This window comes from Patiria miniata, unplaced genomic scaffold, assembly GCF_015706575.1.
Source record: "Patiria miniata isolate m_02_andy unplaced genomic scaffold, ASM1570657v1 HiC_scaffold_1, whole genome shotgun sequence".
NCBI lineage: Eukaryota > Metazoa > Echinodermata > Asteroidea > Valvatida > Asterinidae > Patiria > Patiria miniata.
In genome coordinates, this window is record NW_024037047.1 from 4,938,956 (window position 1) to 4,961,602 (window position 22,647).

The 22,647-nt window shown below is 39.4% G+C and overlaps 1 long non-coding RNA gene across 1 annotated transcript; it reads left to right on the forward strand.

Moving 5' to 3' along the window:
- Positions 1-13,636: 13,636 nt before the first annotated feature.
- On the forward strand, positions 13,637-15,924 carry LOC119724508. Its single transcript, XR_005270674.1, has 3 exons — positions 13,637-14,158; positions 14,620-14,733; positions 15,586-15,924. It is a non-coding gene; the product is annotated as an uncharacterized LOC119724508 (long non-coding RNA).
- The last annotated feature ends 6,723 nt before the right edge of the window (positions 15,925-22,647 follow it).

Genomic DNA, 22,647 nt, shown 5'->3' on the forward strand with positions numbered 1-22,647 from the left:
ACAATTTCTAAAGAAGAGCGTTTAATACTCCTCTTTTTCAATTATTATTGACTAGCGTGAGTGATTTGTAAGTTTGTCATTCAGTGCAATACACGGAGGTAGATCCCAGGGTCTGAGTATTCCCATACGAGGAAATAATAAGGGAGAAGAACCAATATAAGGGAAAAGGTAAGGGACAATGGTAAATCTATATTTCGTCGGGTGCCCGGCAGAAGGGCATATGAGCGTTCTGACACAAAAATCATTTTCAAGAAAATTGCATTGAAAGGTTCCATTGTTCCCCAGAGTGCATTATGTATCCAATGTAGTCCCACATGTAATATAAATCGTAGGAATTTGAAATTTGTCACACGTATGAATCATTAGTTTTGAAACAACTAGTAGTAATTTCTGACAAAAAAATGTTTAAATTTCATTAAAATAGAGGCAGTTTTCTGCATATGCCCTTTTGCTGGGAACATTTTGGTCATTAGGCGCTATTGCATAAGGGCATATGCACATATGCCCTTCTGCCGGGCACACGACGATTTAATGTTAAAGGGTCCGTGCAATATATTTTTGATGCAATCCGCATTGAAATGCAGTTTTGTTTATGTCCCATTTAACCTTTTTTAATTTTGAAAATGTTGATTTTTTTTTTGCGTAATTTTTTAAAGGTTATTTGAAGGTTTTTTTCCTTCTGTTTTTATACTGGCTGATTGTTACCCCTGCATGTTTTGATTACCCGACTAATGAAGTTATAGACTTTAAATCCCGAGTCGGTGATTGGCTGCAACATTGACCGAATATCCCATTCCCCGAGGGGTCAAAATGTATTTTCTGAGATGAGCAGTTTCGAACCATCGTGCACATTTATTTTTCTGAAAAAAATAATTTGGCGTAATATATTTTCTAATTTATTATTATTGTACCAAAAAGCTTAAAAATCTAATGAAAATCTTACCCAAGTCGGAATATTGACGCCAATATTGACGCCAATATTCACGACATGGTCTCCATGTCGCAAATATTGGCGCCAATATTGACGCCAATATTCACGACAGGCCCAAGTTGTAAACCCACTCATGCGTGAATTTTGTTCACAGCAACTTGACCTGGCTCAAGGTAGCCGCGGATTCGGCCGGATATCTAGCGGCGTATTCAACTGCGTATTCAGCCGCGCATTCACCAAAAGCCAAAAAGTCTATACAACATGCTGCAAAAGGTGATCGTTTTTCCAGATAGATAATTAACTTTATTTAACGAATTTTTCAAAATAAACGACAGTTATCAATACTTTTTCACGCTGTATTAAAATTCACCAAATAAGCAACCATTTCAAAACGATTTTTGAAATGTTGATGCAATAATAACTTATAAATTAGCTACTTAATGGCAATAATCACATTTCATGTAAATTTTCAACGCTTTAGAGATGTTGAAAATTAAATGCTCCATTTGAAAAAAAAAGTGTACCTCACATGTCGCCAAAAACTTGCAGTTTTATTCCATTATCTACGAGAGCATATTACTGGACAGACTTAATTTTGGTATTGGCTTCAACTGTAAATGTTTGTGAGTGATGACATTTATTCTCACATAATGTTGTTTTACTTATACTTCATAAAGTATTTCCAGTGACTCCAGTATGTATAAACGATATTCTGTTAGAGATTTTACCTTCAGTTTGACAATTTTGTATGTATAAGTAAAATCATCCTGGTCTCTTCTGAATAAAAGAATTGCATTTTCTGACCCTGAAAATGTATGTTTTGACTCCTAGGTTTTGATTTGATAAGGGGTAGTAGCTGAGATATCAGTAAATGCCAAATAGTATCTGGCGGCCTCTTCAAAATCGAAGATGGCCACAATAGTGTACAAACTGAACATTTGACACTGTCATAAATGGTATAGTTGCATTCCTTGACCCTGAAAATGTATGTTTGGACGCAAAAATTGTAATCCTAAGTGGCTTAGAAGAACAGATATTGGTAAAAATAGGTTTTCAATGGCAGCCATCTTTAAAATCCAAGATCGCCACTGCAACGTATCTGGGCAAATTAACCATTTAGCACTAACACAAACGGTTCAGTTGCGTTCTTTGACCCTGAAAATATATGTTAGACACTAAGATTTCAATGTTAAGTGGCTTAAAGATGCAATACATGCAGTTTTCAATGCCGGCGGCCATTTTCTAAAAAAAAATAAGATGGCATTAATACTGTATCTGGACAAACAAACCATTTGACACTATACCAAATGGTACAGTTGCATTTATTGACCCTAAAAATGTATGTTTAAACACCAAAACTTTAATTTTAAGTGGCTTAGAAGATGAGATATGGGTAAATATAGGTTTTAAATGGCAGCCATCCGTAAAATCCAAGATGGCCGCCATATTGTTATTGGATAAGTTGGTTCCTTTTATAAGGTGCTCTCTACTGACAAATCTTTGACAAATTTAGAGAAAATGAACCAAATGTTTGTGGCCCTGAACATTTTCATTGGACCGTTTTCTCTTTTGTCCGCCAGGCCCATTTATGCGCATGCGTGTAATTACGAATGCATTCGTAAAAAAAGTTTAGTCCTTTTTAGAATTGGGTTTGAACCGAATTGGATACCGGGAATCCGATTTTTCTCTGACCCAATTCACAGAGTCACAGGCTTAGGGCGACAGAGGCCAATATCAGCCGACATTTGAAGAAGAAAAAAGTGGAGACCAAAAAAGTGTTGCCGCACCACTTCTGGGACTTGTCTATGTATAGGAGCCATTCAGAATTTTCAATGTTTTAAAATTTCGATTTTTTTTCCAAATTGTGGGTGGGTGGGTCAAGCTAAATAATTGAAAAATCGAAATTCAATTTCCATGGGAAAAGATACAAGAAAAGAAAAGAAAGATAGATCTTTTGACTTGCCTGAACTACGCGCAAGCGTTTCGATAGCGCGATTCGTGTTTCTTTTCCAACTTCGTCCCCTGTATGTACTGTACATGTACGTCATGTACGTGTATGTAGACCCACTGTGGTATGAGAGGGAGGTGGTTTTTCAGTAGACTTGGACGCTGCGCGTTTGTAGCGGTTAGGCAGAGGCAGCAGGGTACCAGGTGTACTAGATCGGCTCTATAACACGCCGCGGGCGTCGATTACCAATCGCTATATAAACTGGACTATTCAACCACTGGACTCTAAGGCTACGAGGACCGCAACCTGTGATGTGAGGTCTGCCCAAACCTGATGTTTTTCTTTCGCTCGTACCCCCCGCCCTGCAAACAGGGCGGGGGGGGGGGGGGGGTACGAGCGAATGTTTTTCTCAGCTACCTCACGTGACAGGCACAACCTGTCTTTCCCAACAGCATATTAGCTGGCAAGACACAAGAAAACTGAAGGTCACCAGTGCAAAAGAGGAAGACCGACAACTTCACGCCGTCACTGAACTAGACACACATGTACATGGGTATACATGTTCATGTTCAAGTATATGTACATGAAAGTGCATGTACATGTGCGTGTTCAGTTTTTTATTAATCGAAATTAGGGGTGGGAGGGTGGGTCAAAATAAGTTGGGAAAAAAGTCAAAAAGTTCAAACACTGAAAATTCTCAGGAGATGTCAGGAGATGTCAGACGTTATACAAGATTTGGCTGCGTGGATAACGGGTGATACTCGGACTATTCTGGGGCAAGCTCCATACCAAAACTGGTCACTTTTTTTGGCCAAATTAGACCTTTTGAAAAAAGAAATCATGAAAACAGCACAGTTATTTGCTGAATACATGCCAATTATTTAAAAGAATGAGAGCGTGTCCCGGATGCTGAATTAGGGCGCAATTCAAAACATGATCCTAGGGTATATTTGAAAATTGTTTTACTAGGAATATGCAGTCTTCAGTGAGCAAACAATTCATCAGGTAAATCACCCTTCTTTAGATTTTGAGCACTTATGTTGCTTCAAATAATGCACAGATTACAATGATGCACTGTAGCTTTAAGATGTGGATTTTGCATTATAATAATCACGTATATAGCCTTTAGTTAAAGTTTAGTTCTGTGTACTCACAATAAAAACCAGCAACAATTAGCCCTTATAAGAAAATTCATAAGCATGTCATCCACGGGATTTGTCTATCTTTAATTACTGAAGTTAATGAATAATCAAAAACTATGTTTTCGAGTTGGAACCGTGTTTGTGTGCGTAAATGTTTTTATTTTGCCCCCCCCCCCCCCTCCAATCACACCGGGTGTGACACTTAAGAATGACGGTTCTAAAGGTTGGACACCTCCACCTACTCGCTGTCACCATCAAACCTTTTGTCCTTGATATTCTAATTAAACTTCACTGGGTTATATAATAATGATTAATTTTCAAATTTATCAGCAATGACCTCCAAAGGCAAATATAAATATTCTTCGATCGACAGTCTGACAAAATATAAGTCGGACATAATCGGCCCCTGGATATAATGGATCGCACATAATTGGCCGTCAGACACAATGGGTCGGACAAAATTAGCCGTCGGACACAACGGTCTGACATAATCGGCTGTCGGACACAATGGTTCGGACATAATAGACAGTCGACACAACGGGTCGGACATAATTGGCCGTCGGACACAATGGGTCGGACATAATCGGCCGTCGGACACAATGATTCGAGCATAATCGACCGTCGGACACAATTGGTAGGACATAATCGGCTGTCGGAAAAATGGAAAGCGGATAACAGGCCGTCGGAGACAATGGGTCGGACATAATCGGCCGTCGGACAAAATAGGTTGGACATAATCGACCGTTGGACATGATGGGTCGGACATCATTGGCCGTCGGACACAATGGGTAGGACGTAATCGACCAAACGGACATAATGGTCGTGAACATACGTTTCCTTTTTTTCCATAATAGGTTTTTGTGATTGTTCGCACGTGCAGTCAATTCACACAGCAATTGGTTGCATTTGACAATACATAATTCTAGAACCAGTTACGATTCGTAACATTTTTTAGGCAAGTATTTGTGATAATTGATACATCTGCAATGTATTGTTGATGTACGACATGGAAAGAGTTACACGCCAACCACTGTTAAACAAGGCCAGCATCCCCGGTTGCTGCTGCATGCATGTTTATCAACATCAGGCTGGTTGGACTGTATATTGTGTAGAGTTGTGTTGACATGATAATTGTTTTGCTCGTAATACGTTTATCTCGAAGTTCCACGTTACTGTCGTCTTTCTTTAACGATATACATAATTACCAGCGCCTTGAGAACATATTTTTTGGTACATACGTGCACTATATAAGACTCCGGTATTATTTTAATAATGTTCTTGTGGCATTTCATGGATATTAAACTGATAAGCTACTAGAAGAATTACGTTTTACTGGAAAACAAATGAATTGCTCTGCCATAGGTTCAAAAATATTTGTTATTCATCATTATGCTAAAGAGATTAATTTTCTTTTTTTTCCCGGTATTTTCTACCACTATTTTAAAATCTAGTTTAACTTTGTACGTTTTAAAAGGTTACAAAGTTGTAATAAATAGTCATGAAGTCGTAAATTTGGAAGACCCCACTTTTTCTAGTGTATTCAAATAGAAGAAGACATGCTCTATCAAGTCATTTTCATTTCGTTGATTTTCGGAATGATACATGATGACAAAAATTGGGTCAAAGGTCTTGGTAACATTATTAAATACCAAATTTGCATATATGTGATGGAAATTGACATGGTTATGCCAAATTTGTTCCAAAAGGGTGGTATTTTAATCTAAAAATGTCATTTTTTTGTGGTTTGTGTCCTGACTACATGGTAGGTTGGATCAGGCTAAAACTTAGTGTTCATTCATTGCTCATCAGGGCCTTAAAGCACAACATTTTTTATCAAAATTGGAATACATGAGGTAAAAAAGTGCGTTGGTCTGACATGGAATGACCCATATATGGACCTGAATTTAGTAAGTGGAAGTATTTAAGTATACGATTAGGAGTAAAATACTTTTAATATAGGTTTTCCCGGTCAATTTCACCAAGTTTTCATTCAATTTAACGCCTGGCTCATTCGATTTAGATTGAAATTGAAAGATCACGTAGATCGGCATTCGTCAATTCAAAAGAATCATTCAATTTCACTATCAGAGCACTTTTAACTGATCGTCCCTATCAAAGATACATTCATATTAACAGTGTCGCGTTGTTCATTCATTTTCGCCTAAACCAGCAGTAAGGGGTTGATCGGGCATTCGTTTTCATTAATGGGCAGACATATTTCACATTGTGTCAAACATCTTTTAAGACTTCATTATGTGTCCGTATTAAATCATATATTTGATGTCTTCAATCCGTAGATGCCTTTCTTTTTTAATTAAAGGGTATATGCAATGATTTTTTTTTTCCAGGAATTCTTTTTGTGCAACTCCTTACTACTGTAACATGTAAGAAAACTAAACGTATGACAATATTTTCTGGTTATTCTTATTGCAAACGTGCACTTCTTTAAGCAATATGTTTCCACGCTTTTCCGGACTACGTATGAGCGCGCTGTTACTGTGATGTCATTGCAGGAAGACACTGTTCAGTTTAGGGGTTTCTCTTTCAAACGATTCATCCAAAATTTGCTAATTGAAAACAATTGTGGGACAGGGTTGCTCATTGGTTTACTGCAGTGCCATGTACTGACACATCGAAGAATCACCATATAAAAGAAATTGATGACACAGCAAAATATCAAGAATTCAAGCAACTTTTGGTGCTGAAATAGCCATGTAATCATGCCCGGAATGCCATCACAGATTTTCTGATGAATATGAAACTGTGCATTATCATAAAAAAAACGAGAAGGCACCAAAAAATCCTTCAAAATGGAAAAAAATAAAACTTGCAAATAAGGTTAAATGCGACACAAAGATGTATTTTCAGGGTTTTCATTGAAAACTTACTTTGCATGGGCCTTTTGAACAGTGGCGTCGCCAAAGGGGGGGGGGGGGGGCAGGGGGGGCACGTGCCCCCCCTGGAAAACCTAGTCCCCCCCCCCCGAGTGCCCCCCCCCCCATCAAATGCTGGTGCCCCCCCCCTATCCTCTGCAAAATTCTGCGCGTTGTTAAAATCATTACCTCAAAAATAGCAATTTCTTGAGATATCTTCAGATCGAATTTAACATCAAATGTGGCACCATTTTGCATCTAGCCCATCCTCCGTAGCGATCCGTATCCACCTAAGTGCCCCCCATCAAATGCTGGTGCCCCCCATGTGCCCCCCAGACTGAAAAGTCTGGTGACGCCACTGCTTTTGAATACGGGAAGTGTTCAGTCAGACATACCCAAGAAAACATTTAAGAAATATCGCAAGAGAAGTGTTCCCGATGGTACAACCATTGCCACACATACGTGTCCCGATTTCTTGCACGTCAAGAAATCGTCATTGTCAACATACCCCTTGCTCAAACGTTTAAAGAAGTACAAAAGATCAGCAGCGAAAAAGAAATTATCTGAGTCTCTTTCAATTAATTATTTCATTACATCTTGTTTCCCTCATATCATTTAATCTGTAACGTTGTAAATTTTACAATAATCAACTTTTTTTTGGGGGGGGGAATGAACCTCGGTGGAAAATAGGAAAATATATCGATTAAAAAATCTCCTAATTTAACTGACCAAACGATGAAAGCGATTGCCCATAAACGAATAAGAAACGAAAAGAATGGTAAAACGTTATAAGCGCACAGATGTTCGCTAATTTGAATGCGTCAACCGTCAAAAGGTTGCAAAGATTTAATTTAAGACTGCTACAAATTTAGTGTTGAATGAACCAAAACGAAATAGGATGCCCGAAAACGAAAACGAACATTCAGAGCAAAATCTTGTCTGCCTCAACATGAAATTGAATGAGCCCAAAATGAAAAAAGAAACCCAAATTTGACCACAATGTGCAAAACTCACGCGAAATTGAATGGCTGATAATAAAACTGATAAGAAAAATTTGGAAATTCACCGGGAAAACCTATATTATAAATGGTATTTGAGGTGTGATACTTACGTTACGTGCTTTGGATTGGCGCGTTGTCAGCCCACCCCAAAAAAGTCCCGAATCCTTCAGAAACTGGGCCCATTTAGAACACCGGTGGATTTGGCGGATGCTTGGGATTGAAATGGCTCCGCGAGCTATATTTTTTGCAAAGACCCAGAGCCTCAACATGCATCACGGGCCACTCCCTGACGCGCTCGAAAATGCGATTTGATTCGCTGCATGACGACAACTGCATGACGACAGCTTCCATAATTTGAATATCAACCGCAATTTTTCCTAATAAGGGCATGAAAGCAGCCTGAAGTGACAAAGGCTCGGCTTTTTGGAAACTTGCCAAAGATGAACAGCATACGTAGCGGCACTGCTAATTCGCCTGCCTGCTACATCTCATCCTTGGTAGAAATTGTACTTTGAACCTCTGAAGCCCCCTCCCCAATATGCTTGTCCAATAGGAGCTGCGATTCATGTCAGACAGTGTCCATCATCCGTGCACTTGTATGTGACGCATGCGGCTGGAACATATGGTACCATATGGTGCTCTTCGTAGACGTGGAACCTAGTATGTTTGTTCCAATGCAACTCTGTACCACAGATCACCATTTTTTTTTGTTTTAGAACGTTTTTCATAGACAAGCGACTGATCCGTGGTTAATAAATGATGGTACAGTTTGCTTTCTGTGTGTGTGTAAATATTCTACTTACGTACCCTTACTTCAATAACATTTTTTAAATCATATCAGTGAAAGGATTTTTATGATGATTTAAAATGGAATATACCCTGAAGTTGCGCTCGTTTACCTTTTCCCCAAGATACCACCAAGTACTTGAGCTAATCCTAAGCATCGATCAGTTTCCAAATCACGAAGTTACTAATATACTGGCACAGCTACCCATATACAATTGCGTTGAAAATCATATAAATAATGAAAACATTAGGATATTAAGGTTCCCCATAAACAGTAAATTGGACTAACATCGGGCGAACGGTTGCCTAACGTAGGGTCTTGAAAATTCAGGGAATTTACCAAATTTTCCTGTAAAAAAATGGCATTGAAACAATATAAACAACCATTTTGGGTTTTTTTTTTTGGCTTACGTCTTATTTTCACAAGCCGCTGTTCGTTTACAAACTGTGTGTAGATTTTGTTTAAAGCGCTTGTAAGTAAACAAATACGTAGCTGTGGCTCATTTTGTTGGCTTTAATACGTTAGGATATAGCATTCATCAATTGCATGAGGCCATAATTATCCAACACTGATTCTTGTTTGCCTTGTGTGAAAGTAATGGTTAATACTGACTAACTCCAGACGTGGGCAAACTCCAACATTTCGGTGTTTGCACTGGTTATTTATTAAACATCCACAATTATCTTGATAATGGGTATAATTGCAATACACGTCTGTACCAACCTGGTTCATGCAATTTACGTTGAAAATCATATAAATAATGAAAACATTAGGATATTAAGGTCCCCCATAAAAAAAGTAAATAGGACTAACATTGGGCGAACGGTTGCCTAACGTGGGGTCTTGAAAAAAAATTCAGGGAATTTACCAAACTTTCCTGTAAAAAAATGGCATTGAAACAATATAAACAACCATTTTGGGTTTTTTTGGCTTACGACATATTTTCACAAGCCGCTGTTCGTTTACAAACTGTGTGTAGATTTTGTTTAAAGCGCGTGTAAGTAAACAAATACGTAGCTGTGGCTCATATTGTTGGATATAATACGTTATGATATAGCATTCATCAATTGCATAAGGCCATACATTACCCAACACTGATTCTTGTTTGCCTTGTGTAAAATTAATGGTTAATATTGACTAACTCCAGACCTGGGAAAACTCCAACATTTCGATGTTTGCCCTGGTTATTTATTAAACATCCACAATTATCTTGATAATGGGTATCGTTGCAATACACGTCTGTACCAACCTGGCTCATGCAATTCACAGAGAAAGCAGGGCCCTTAATGTCCAAATATAAGATTTCACTTTCGACTCGTTTATGCACTTTAACCCCTATGAATAGGGTGTGGTATCGGGTGATTTGCAATGTGAAAGTCTCATGGCTGTCTGCACCGTTGACAAGAATATCTCGGTAAATCTGCGGTGAGGCTGTTTTTTTTTCCATGATCGTTTGCATTCGGGCTAAATGAACTTTCATCAAATCTTTGGATATTGTGTGGTCTGAATATAACCGCATAATTTCTAACATAAGTGTAGATGTATTGAGTATGTTGAGTTAGTATTGAGTATGTTGGCCAAAATTTGTATTTTTCACGCATAAACAATTATTAGGGGCTTCAAGCTTATGAGCCAAGAAATTACACTTAAGCGCAAAATACTTATCGCAGCACATTATGAGCGAAATATTTATAGTTGTATTTTAAGATTTCAGAGACAACTACTGTATTACTCCGACTTAAAGTACAGTTCGATGCTTCATCTCTCTGCTAAATATTCTGGGACCTAAGGAAGATGTCAGGAGGGAATCAGAGCAAACTGAGGAGGGGGGTGTTCAGTGGAAATTCCGAAACAGCTTGTTCAAAAGTCGCAGAGTAGCGAACAAATTAAAGAACTCTGATTTGTGATGAAGAGTAAATTTCCCTAGTCAGGCTAGAAAGAGACGAGTCACAACGGGCCACGGACAGACAGCCCCAAGAAGCACTTGCGAGATTTATACTGACACATTGAACCTATACCCGATGATAGCGCTGCACATCTTGAGGATGGTGAGGTAGAACATGCCACCATGATTTGAAAAATGCATGAGCGGATATCTGTGTTGAGCGGAGACAGTGCAGCTTTGTCAGCTACGTCCATCAAATTGAGCTCCACCTGAAGTAAATGTCAGCACTGGTGCACAATGCATCCAACTCAATTGCATGTGATAAGGAACATGCCATGATTGATTTTGTCATCTCTCCAGTGAACGAACTCAGCCGTACAACTCCGGACACTCCCCAAACTCATCACAGAGAACAGTTAAAGACGTCAAATCATGACATGAAATCACAGACAGAAAACCCTACTAACACTCTAACTATGAAAAAATAATGAAAACATTGGAAATGAACAGATTACCTCCGCCTAAACCGATCAACGTCTATGTCGATCCCATGATGTGCATCACAAGGCCATGCCGTTGTCATTGAGCATCATGGTTTGCAAGTTTCCCAGCTGAGCATTTCGTTTACTTTAAGAATAGTGTCTTATCCATTTGAGACAAACTGGATTCATTGCCGACTGTTTCCCCAAATGACAATCATAAGGACTTAGATCATGGAGAAGAACGATAACTTCAAAAATCTAATGACGAGAGAAAAAGCAGAAAAAAAACCTGCTTAAAGGGAAGATCATTAGCTTTCGCTATAATTTTCAGAAATGAACATGTTGAGGGTTAGTATAATAGAACAAAATATTGTTACACTGACATGTTTGAAGTTTTGTGTCCGAAAATGCTGGAAAAACCAAGAAAAACAAAAATGTTCAAGTAGTCTGGTTCCCTGACTCCACTAAAAATGAAATGGATCAATCCATAGATGCCGGAAAATTGTAAGGTAAGGGAACAAGTCTAGCTGGCCTGCACCCGTTCATGAACATGTAACCAATAGCAAACACAATTTGGACTGAAACAAATGGTAAATATGGAGCAGTAGTTGAAAAATAGTTAGGTTTTTCCAACGGTGGTCGGCCGACCACCGATGGAAATGCATACAAAAATACCATTTTCTTGAAAATGACTTCACACCAGGTGCCATAATTTTACAGAATGCTTCAGACTGTCATTTACCAACATCCTAGTAAGGTATTTCGTAAAAACTTGGAAGTTTTATTTTTCGATGTTTGCAAAGGTTGTACTTTCCCTTTATACACTAGATGTGGTTGATTGTGAGATGGATATGGGAGGATGGGGGATGACAATATGGCAACATTTCCCGGCTGCGGAAATTCGGAAAGCGAGGGGGGGGGGGGGGACGGCTGGACACCAAGTGACACTGGGGTGCTATTAGATGAAATACAAGTTTAAGCGCACGTTCCTTCACCTTAAACATAAAGAAGGTGTATTGAAAGCTTTGTATACGGTACTGCTTGTTTTTGATTTTTGAAACTATGTTAATGTGCTCCGGTAGCAAGTTACAAAATTACCTCAAAATCTGCAATTGTTACCACAAAGATCTAGGGCTGGGGATGATATAATAGCCCACCTCGTCAAAGTGTTGGTGGGGGCATATCCTACCCATCCCCTCGGCACTGACGACCGAGCTAATCAAAAACAACGTTAAGTCCGCAAAGACTGCGATGTGACTGAAAGGTTTCAAGGCCAACCTCTTCCTCTCAACATTAACCAGCAAGGACGAGAGAGTCGTAGTCAAACAGCCGAGCTTGGTGCTCACCTGCTCGTGCTCACAACAGCTAGAACAGAATTCCTCTCTTAGCAACCTACTCATGATTGCAAACAGAGATCATATCCCATTGCTGACATTGCAAGTTCAAGAACATGCATATTTTTTTTTCGAGACTGCAGGTACACCGGTTTCCATGTGAGATGGTGTGAGTCATACTACAAATAATCATTAGCTTGCCGAGTTAACGTACGTGGATGTCTAGAGTTGTCCTAGATAAGGGGACATAATTATTGGCACTATTGCAGGCGAAATGTTTGAGTTCCTGATCTAGATGTTTAGAGTTGTCCTTGATTAGAGGGACAAATTGACACTAGCTTGTGGAAATTTGAGTTTGGGGGGACAAACTGTCACTGTAAGTCATGGATGTCTAGAGTTGTCCACGATTTCGGCGACACATACTCACTATTCGGCGGAGTTTATATTTCAAAATCTGGAATAATATTGATTTACTGATACCATGTAGGAATATAACTGCATTATAATAAAATATGTATTTGTTTCCTCCATATGCTGATACCAGGGCTAACTCCAATATTTTGACGTTTGCTGTGGTTAAATATTAAACTGTTCACGCACATCATTAAGAATTATCTGACGTCAGTACCAACCTGGCTCATGGGATTCACATGTAAGGTTAAGTCCACCGATCAATTTCAGTTTGTTTAGCTGCTGCACTTTAACCTCCATTGGGTGCGGTATTAGGGGATGTGCTATGTCAAATTCGAATGACTATCTGGACTGATTATAAGAATATCTCGTTAAAATGGTTAGGCTGGGGTTGTTTTTCTCAAGACTTTTGGAATTCAGGCAAGATTAAGGATTAAAAGACTATCTCGGTAAAGTGGTTAGGCTGTTGTTTTTCCTCGAGACCCTTGGAATTCGATGGGAACTTCGGATTGTTTTCAATTGTACACTTTTTTTTCTTCTTATTTTTTTTTGTATTTGGTGGGGAGGGATTTCCATTAAATGGGGGGGGGGGGGGGGGGTATACCCCCATTTCCGGGATTTACGCCCCTGCTCTTTGCGAATGTATATTAACGAAACCCACCTTGTCGATTTTAATATAATTTGTGTGGTAAGCCAGTTTGGAGGAGTTGCAACGCAGGCCGACAAGCCAAAGTAGCAAAAGGGAGAACACGGATCTCAGTCTCAAAAACACTCGTGACATGTTAGTCTTGGTCCAAAACTGAACTTGTATTTTTGTTTCCCGAATGCAACCGATCCCTGGCAGGCACGATCAAGCCACAACGGCGGTAGTGGTCGTTATAAAACGAATCCAATTTGCGAAAATTAGCAGGAATTTTCCTGGATTAGGTTCACGGCTTTTTCAATTAAAATTAAGTGCGCCCTCTGTTGACGACTACGAGAAAGTCCAAGCTGTATGCCCTTTGACCTGGCACAGTGCCTAATTATTTTATTCTGGCACGCACTGAGTGACCCTTGAACTGTTTTCAAAGTCATGTTTTTGAATGTTTCTCAAGCAAATTTTCATTTTTTTAATTCAATATTCAGTATCTACTATTTAAATGAACACATGACTGCATTTTCCAACGAACACATGTTTTGGTTTTATTCGAGCGTGCATTTGGAAAATGGCTGACTTCAGCGTTGTGTCATGTGTGTGGCATTTGCAAGCGGTCGAAAAAATCGTGATTTTCAGTGTATCCTGAGATCAATACCCCAATTTTTTACAATCAAGATGGACCGTACAGACCAACAGGCAAGTTGTCTACAACCAGGAAATCAAAAAAGTAAGTCTGTGCGGAATATTTTGAGTGGGGAATAATGGCCTGCAAAACGACTACAAACGTTGGCATGGTTGGCCGCACCGTGCACGCGGCAGTGATGGGCCGTGTTTTGTACGTATTGTACGGCGCGCCACCCGGCTGTGTGCATGGTGGGCCTGTGCGTACGTGCGGACTTGCGGCTATTGCCTTCGTACTGAAAAGGGCCGTGCAGGGGGGGGGGGGGGATAACAACACGGGGCTTTCATGTACATGTGTACTTGGAGTTATGGTTTGGGGTGTACAAGTGTATGGGGTGGGGACGATGGTTCTTATTTCAGTATGCATGCATCCTTAAATAATAGAAATACAACTCTTCAGGCATATTCACACTCTAGTGCACTAATGATATTAACACCAACAAAAGTCAAATGAACATTTAATGATGAACGTCATTGGCATTACTTAACTTTGTTTATTTTCTATAGGAGAACTCAGAGTAGGCACATGGATTGATTGATGGGGAGGAGCATACTGCGGGTTCTCTGGTGAATGAGCATGACGAGTCGGAACGTCTAAATATTGCCTCAGTAGAGATTCAGGTAAACACAATTGGATTTTAATTTTAATGTGTAACTGCGACCAAAGCAGGGACTGCAGACAACTTCAGTAAGGCAAAATGTATATGTTGGACGTGATCGGTCAAAATTGGCGATATTTTAACTGTGCGCGCTGCACTATTGCGCGATCTATTGTTCGCGCAGCGTAACGGTTGCGGAAGAAAATGTTTCAACTATCGAAAGGTTGTCAATGGTGGAACCATTTTCTTGTGCAATCGATCGATGGCTGCACGATCACCCAAGGTCGAACCGATGGCTACGCGAACGTTAGATTGCCCAATAGCGCAGCATGATTGGGATATCGCACTGATTTACCGATTGCGCCCAACATACATGTACATGTAAACCCTCCACTCAAATGTACAGTTTTCAAAGTCAAGTACATACACAAATGTATGCCCAACATAGAATTTCTCATTGTACATGTGCATTAACATGTACATGAACATGTACATTGTAAAATGTCCACAAATAAAAAAGGAACTTTGCCTATGTATGTAAGTTTTTTTTTTAACTGACAGCTTGAGCATGAAACATGAACACATGTATCAGGCATTTGCAGTGTTTGCGCTTGAATTATTTTTCCAGGACATTGGTGAAAAAAAGTACATCATGTCATCAGTGCTTCAAGCCTCACACATGTATTTTGTTAACAATAACAGCATTAACATTTTATGCACAAGGCAAACTTTTGTTGACTTTTCTCAGCAACTGGCTGAGGAACAGATTGTGTTCCTTGGATTTCCATCGACATTCAAATAGGAATCCTCTTCTATTCTCTCTTTTCATACACAGAACTCAATCCTCCTCTTTTTTTTATCTTTTCATACACAGAACTCAATCCGCCATCTGTTCTCTGACTTCTGGAAAGGTGGTACCAAGATGGCGGAGCATGATACTCTTGAGATTTGACAGTACATCCTTTATGTCTTGAACAGCTCTCCTAGCTCTATTCAACTGTGTGTGGAATTAATTCCTGCCCTACTCATTCAGCAGACCTGGGCGAGAGAACAAACTTGAAAGGAAAAATCTAACAATATTATATTGATTAATGATGTGCACGCAAAAGAATGAATTGGAAAGAGCAAAATTTTAACCTGATGGTTATTCTAAGATATTTTAACAATTCAGTGATTTGTCATCCTTGAAATATTTTAAATATAGGACTTGCTGTATATTTGGCTATAATCTAAAATATTGTTTTTCTCTCCCTCAACAGTATTGAGTGAGAGAAAAACCAATATTTTGTCTCAATCTTCTGTCTAGTTTGTCTTTTTTCCATGATAAATCATCTGGCCAGTGTTCAACTCAATGCTTTACTTATTTTGTGAGATAGTTTGTCGACCAGGACTATCGTTTCCATGCAAAAAGTGAGGAAAATGTTGTGCTTGGACTGGGACTGCATCCGATCGCCAAGCTTTCTATCCGTGTTGACACGATGCACTGTTGAGGGAGAGAAAAAACAATATTTTGTCTCAATCTTCTGTATACTTTGTCTTTTTTTCATGATAAATCATCTGGCCAGCGTTCAGTTCAATGCCGTACTTATTTTTTGAGATAGTTTGTCGATCAGGACTATCGTTTCCGATCAAAAAGTGAGGAAAATAGTCTGTTTCGACTGGGACTGCATCCTATCGCCAAGTTTTTTTTCTCCGTGTTGACACAAGGCAGTGTTGAGGGAGAGAAAAACAATATTTTGTCTCAATTTTCTGTCTAGTTTGTCTATTTTTGATGATAAATCATCTTGCCAGCGTTCAATTCAATGCATCACTTATTTTTGTCAGATACTTTGAAGAGCAGGACTATCGTTTCCGATCAAAAAAGTGAGGAAAATAGTCTGTTCCGACTGGGACTGCATCCTGTCGCCAAGTTTTTTTCCCGTGTTGACACAAGGCACTGTTGAGGGAGAGAAAAACAATATTTTGTCTCAATCTTTTGTCTAGTTTGTCTATTTTTCATGATAAATCATCTTGCAGGCGTTCGACTCAAAGCATTACTTATTTTTTGAGATCTTTTGTCGACCAGGACTATCGTTTCCATGCAAAAAGTGAGGAAAATGTTGTGTTTGTACTGGGACTGCATCCAATCGCCAAGTTTTTCTCCGTTTTGACACAAGGTACTGTTGAGGGAGAGAAAAACAATATTTTGTCTCAATCTTCTGTCTACTTGTTCTATTTTTCATGATAAATCATCTGGCCAGCTTTCAGTTCAATGCATTACTTAAAGGACTATCGTTTTCGAGCAAAAAGTGATGAAAACGGTCTGTTTGGACTGGGACTGCATCCATCGCCAAGTTTTTTTCCCGTGTTGACACAAGGCACTGTTGAGAGAGGGAAAAACAATATTTTGTCTCAATCTTCTGCATAGTTTGTCTATTTGTCATGATAAATCATCTGGCCAGCGTTCAATTCAATGCATTACTTATTTGTTGAGATAGTTTGAAGACCAGGACTACCGTTTCCGTGCAAAAAAATGAGGAAAATGGTCTGTTTGGACTGGGACTGCATCCTATCGCTAAGTTTTTTTTCCCCTTGTTGACACAAGGCACAGTTGAGGGAGAGAAAAACAACACTTTGTCCCAATCTTCTGTCTACTTTGTCTATTTTTCATGATAAATCATCTGACTACCGTTCAATTCAATGCATTACCTAATTTTTGAGATTTTGAGTTTGTCCAGCATGCCTTTCGTTTCTATGCAAAAATAGGGTCAAAATTGTGTAAGCGTGATTAAGCCGCCACAGCGGGAGAGGGCGCTGTCAACAAGATGAAGCAGACCCAGGAATTTTCTGGGTCCGTCACTTCAATAGAGATAAGTGGTCTGGCGCGACCTCTACTGCCGTGACGGTCTCACCTCGCTTTCCAGGATTAAAAGACCAATCTACAAATCCAGTCTTTGAAGATGTTTAGTCTTTTACAGTTGCTCCATAATATTTGAAAATGACTTGGTACAATAAACGTGTTGTGAATTTAAGACCCTGAGGCGTTTTTAACTGTCGTGGTCTCACCTGGACCAATATCGCATCGCAAGGCTTTTGAAGAAAAGCAAGGGTTGATTTGCAAGATTTTATAACGTCTCCATCTTTCAACGAGCGTCACAGCACCATACCACAAGAGGGCGTTTTCTGAATTTGAAGCTGGGTCCATATATGATGTTCATTCAACAGAAAAAGGGTTTGGGACCACAAAACAATGTCTTAAAGCACTGACAGAAAATCGATTTCATTGTCTGACGGTTAATTTGGAGGGAAGAGGGAGGTGGACCCACAAATTAAAAAAAAAATATTCATCCTTGTCTACAAGCAGGTACGGTAGGGCCGTAAAGCTGAGTATCCCTTTGGTGGAGATGGGATTCTTAAAGAGGGCGCTATTTCCTATTTGGTGGACCCTATATAGAGGTGTTGGACTGGCATTTGTTACCCCCCCCCCCCACCCTGACACGTGCGATCGAGGGCAGATCTAGCTTTCAGGAAACACATAGAGACGGGAGGGGGTGTTGATATTGGAGTGAAGGTGTGTCCCTGCTATTTGGGTCCTGGTCACTCCTCCTCCCCCTTTGAGAATAATGTAGGAACTTTAAGTCACATTTTATTATTTGTTGCCCCGTTTTACTTCTATCATAATTTTCCTACAGTGGAGTAACGAGGGCGGGGGGGGGGGATCCGTTTCTGCTTAAAAGTGTTTCTTATTTACATAAACGGACATAAATCTGAATTAATAACGGTTCATCACTCTAAATTACACATTTTTGGTACATCGCTTCAGTCCCTTTGTGCACTGATTACAACACCTCAACCCCCCCCCCCCTTTGTAGATTCTTTGACATTAAACCTTAAGCCATCGCCGTTGGAAAATATTGGTTTGTTTCCAGGTGATGTGATATTTCTTTTAAAGAATTTGGGAGGGACAGTAATGTGGACGGGGAGGGGATATATGGAAGAATAACATTATGTAAAGCCTTGCACATGCTAAATAGACACTTTTTTAAATAACAGAAATCTTTAAAAATTTCAATAATTTTCAATCCATCAAATGATCCTCTTCCTAAATCATTTTTATTCAAAAATGTTTTAAAGAAACAGCAGTTGTACTTAATACTGTAATGTGTGGCATCAGTCACAAAACATTGACAAAAACCTTCTTCCAAGATTGGTTTACACAATTACACTGCCTTTGAGCACAACAGCTTTAACAGGTTTCTCTTATAATGGGTGTTCACCTTAAGTTGTTTTCTCTAAAAATACAAATCTTAAAATTCGTCGCAACTCAAGTTTAAATTCGTCCAAACACGTCTGTGATGAATTTCCAAAATCTGCAACTAATTTGGCCCCACTGTCATTTTCAATTATTTAGTGGAACTTTATAAAATCGACAAACTACCGGAAATTGTTGGACAACCTTTTTATCGTAATTGGTTTTCCGTCTTAAAAAAATATAACAACAGATGACACGATAATACCCTGATTTGTAACAGCCACTCAAAGTTCAAGGTAGATATTAAATACATCAACTTGAAAGTAACTTTCAGCGAGACGGCAACCCCTATGTAATCTGACCTCAGATTATTTGTGTGGGGTGTCACTTTAACATTTTTGGCCCATATATTGGCTGATAATACCCTTTCTCAACTATTTTTTGTTATTCAAAATAACATAGTGAGCCAAATTCGTGGGAATGGAACGTGAATGTAAGGAATCTGTTTTAGTACAAAAAGGATGTACTTAAACAAAAAATCTAAACTACATTTTTTTTTCAATTTTGAATGTTTGCGTTGAAATAAGTGTCAGATACAAAACTTTGCTTCCGTTTACTTTTCTAACTGAAAATGGCGTCGGCTGACGAGGCAGTACTCCCATTCGCTCAAAAAATTATATGGCCACAACACATGGCAGTCTTGAATATCAACAAAAATTCTTGATTTGATTTGCAATATATATATATATATATATATATATATATATATATATATATATATATACATGTATGTATTTTCCTGCTCTTGACATGCAAGTGTCAAAGTTTGAAATGCATTTCCCACAATGCAGCATTTTATTCTTTAGATTGAAACAGCTTTTCAATACAAACACTTATTAGAATGAACACCTTTGACATGATTTAGCCTTAAAACGTTTGCAATTTATCACAAAAGGACATAAAGGCGTATTACAGAATGAATTATTTCAGGTGCTACTTGCACATTATGTAGAACAACATTCAGCAAATAATAATCCCCCTTTGAAAAAAAAAGCTCCTAGGTAATTTTCTTTACAACTTTACACAAAACAAATTATTGTAACACCTGAAGCATGAACAAAGGGAAGGTCTCCTTGAAAGCGCTACTCTTTATACATCTTTAATTCCACTGTCTGTTTAAATGTTAAGGCGTTCGACACTTTTCCATGTATTTAAAATTTAGCATTGTTCCGCCTAGAATTTCCAATTTCGTGGTAAACCACATTGACGCCCTCGTATGGTACGCTCTCACTGATGTCAAATGTTGGTGTTATTTAAAATCATTGACAGTTACATGCGTCTGCACATGCGTGTTACAGAGGAACATGTACATGCCATAAGATGTGACGTCAGCTGCAAGGGGAGAACAGTCGTAACATTGATATGTGTTTTTTTTCTCCAGTTTATTATTTTTCTAATTACTTTTAAACAGTTTAGTGACTGGTTATTGAACCATGGACCGAGTTCGTGAATTGGGAAAAAATTGACAAATTCCTGACGGAGTCCGCACACAAATCCAGTTGGAGAAACAACTTGAGAGCGTTTTTTCATATCTTGATTGACCTAAGACACATTTGAAATGCAACTGGCAGTGGTGTTTGACAACTACAATTTGAAATTTAATACGAGATAACCCGCCGCAGCGACCCGCCGCCGCGAGAGGGCGCTATCAAGACCAACCAATATCGCCCACGAATTTGTCAGTAGGCCAACTTCTAATTGTTGTGTAATGCGCGGGCACCTGTTTGGCCTAATACATGCAGAGCGCATTAAAAAAAAAATAAAAGCAGTTCCAAAAAAAAACACCTCTGAAATTTCTTCCAGTAATGTGCAAGACGTTTGAGCAACTTCACTGGTTAGGTCTTTTGTAGGATTTTTTCTACTATTATACTGTTAGAATTTAACAGTTCAATCATACTGAGCATGTTTTTTTTTTTTAGAACAGAACGTTCCAAAAACGATTACTTTTGCTTAGCCTATAAAAGCACGACGCAAAGCCTTTGCAACACGGCTGCTTCATCGGCATGCAAAGTGTTGCGGCTTAAAAAGACTGACGCCAAATGACCAGGAGATGACAGTAAAGGGACGATTGGCTTGATATCACTGTTTTGCAGACCACTCAGATAAATCCAGTGTGCGAAAGGGAGGGAAAAGGATCGATGTTGACTTGTGACAAACCGTGGAAATTGTTTCCATTGAGGGTAACTATCGTTATGCTGCCTGCTGCTGACAGGAGAGAAAAGAGTGGTTCAATGTCAGTGTTTGTCAGACCACACTCATTGAGCTGCAGTTCAGACAGGGATGGAACAACAGTTACATTGGCAGGCTGCACATCGTGTAGACTTTTTTTATGCCTGTTGCTGCCACGAGAGAGAAGAGTGACTCAATGTCACACTATGTCAAACCACACTCATTGAAATGTTGTTGAGACAGAGATCAGCAAAAAAAAGTGTCTCTATGCTGCCTGCTGCTGACACAAGAGAGAAGAGTGACTCAGTGTCACTGTTTGTCAGATCGCAATCATAGAGATGAAGTTCAGACAGAGATGGAACTGCTGCTACATCCACAGGCAGCAAACCGTGTACTAGATTGTTTCCTTTCAGAACAAGTGTCTTGATACTGCCTGCTGCTGGCAGGAGAGAGAGAAGAGTGACTCAATGTCAGTGCTTGTCAGCTCATATTCATGGAGATGTAGTTCAGATAGGGAGGGAACAGCAGTTACAGTAATAGGCTGCAAACCGTGTAGATTGCTTCCTGTCAAAGCAACTGTCTTTATACTGCCTGCTGCTGACAGAAGAACAAAAAGTTGCTCAATATCAAATTTTGAAAGATTACATTCTTGGAGATGTAGTTCAGACAGTGAGGGAACAGCTGCAACATTTTCAGGCCGCAAACCGTGTAAATTGTTTGCTATCAGAATACACGTCTTTATGCTGCCTACTGCTGTAAGAAGAGAAAAAAATGATCAATGTTAGTGTTTGTCAGACCACACTGATCGAGTTCGAGCACAGTCAGGGATGGAATAGCAATTACATTCATAGGCTGCCTACCGTGTAGATTGCTTCCTGTCAAAGCAAATTTCTCTATGCTCCCTGCTGCTGACAGGAGGACAAAAAGTGGCTCAATATCACATTTTGTCAGATTACAATTTTTGAGTTGTAGTTCAGACAGGGAGGGTACTACTGTGATCTTTTCAGGCTGCAAACCGTGTAGATTGCTTCCGCGCAGAGAAAGTGTCTTGATGCTGCCTGCTGCTGACAGGACATTGAAGAGTGACTCAATGTCACTGTTTGTCAGACCACACTCATAGAGATGTAGTCCGGAAAGACGTGGAACTACTGTATTAGTAGGCCGCAAACCGTGTAGATTGTTCCCTTTCAAAACAACTGTCTTCAAGCTGCCTGCTGCTGAAATGAGAATAAAAAGTGGCTCAATATTACGTTGTGATAGATTACATTCTGTGAGTTGTAGTGCAGACAGGGAGGGAACAGCTGTGATCCTTTCTGGCTGCAAACCGTGTAGATTGTTTCCTGTCAAAGCAACTTTCTTTATACTGCCTGCTGCTGAAAGGAGAGAGAAGAGAGGCTCAATGTCACTGTTCGTCAGACCACACTCATTAAGATGTAGTTCAGACAGGGAGGGAACAGCAGTGATCTTTTCAGGCTG